Source organism: Kryptolebias marmoratus, linkage group LG3 (genome assembly GCF_001649575.2).
Source record: "Kryptolebias marmoratus isolate JLee-2015 linkage group LG3, ASM164957v2, whole genome shotgun sequence".
NCBI lineage: Eukaryota > Metazoa > Chordata > Actinopteri > Cyprinodontiformes > Rivulidae > Kryptolebias > Kryptolebias marmoratus.
In genome coordinates this window covers 1,540,833-1,541,864 of record NC_051432.1, presented here as the reverse complement: position 1 = coordinate 1,541,864, position 1,032 = coordinate 1,540,833, and positions in this window count along the sequence as shown.

The following is a 1,032-nucleotide window of genomic DNA, read 5'->3' as shown; positions in this document are numbered from 1 at the left end:
TTAAAGCTGCTGCCAGTGGCTTATTATGGTCACCATGGTAATCACACACTGTCTGTCACTCCCTGACTTCCAAGTTTAAAAGAGACAGACTGAAAATAAGACTCAAACAAACAGTCACTGTGAAAACATTAGATCAGATCATAAAAACTCTTTAGCAGCAGAAGACTGATGATTATACATGAATCTTATATATTCTTCAGTGTTTTATGTAGGAAATATAAGTAGTGGAAAAAGTCAATTCACTTCCAGTTTTGGAGAGAATATTTAGTTCTAAAATAAGTTTATGAAAGCTTTGCTGTGTACTCTCTAATTTCTGGGTGAATTTGTGAGAAAACCTATAGCAGTGACATACACAAGGTGAAAGAAGACTAAACAGCCTACATGTTGATGTATAATTTGTATATTTATCAAAAGGAGTTGTGGGATTAAGAAAAGGTTGTTTGCAAAAGATTTGAAATATAAGTGAATACCAGTTCAGACGTGTAAGGTCCAACTTTGTGACCTGTTTAAACTTTGAATGTAGTATTTCTAAGCTGTAGAGCTCCAAAGAGAGCTGGGGTTTGTGTGTTTCACCAACATCCCATTGAGCTATATTATTTGTTTCTCACAGGTTTTGTCTATGTTATGTGATCTATTGCTACCAAAGGTCAGAGCACACTATTCCCAATCAAGCTGCACGTTTTGGTGTATAATTTGCATGTATTATTTCAAAGCTGTTTGCAGAGATACAGGACAGAAACTTTTAACAGGATAGTAGTAGGAGTGCTTTCAGTGCCTATACAATAATACTTTTAATGAATGTTTTATTTAAACATCTAGCTGTTCAGTTATGGTGATGATGTGAAATTATCTGTAGCTGACATGTTTTCCACACATGACCACATGAGAACAGAGATTCATTGTTGCCACGGAGATGGCTTAATTATTAATTAATTGATGAGCAGTAATATTCTGTATTCAGTCTTGGGGTTTTAGATTGATTCTTTGCTTCAGGTGAAAACTGCTCAACTATTTGCATGACATCTTAGCTGC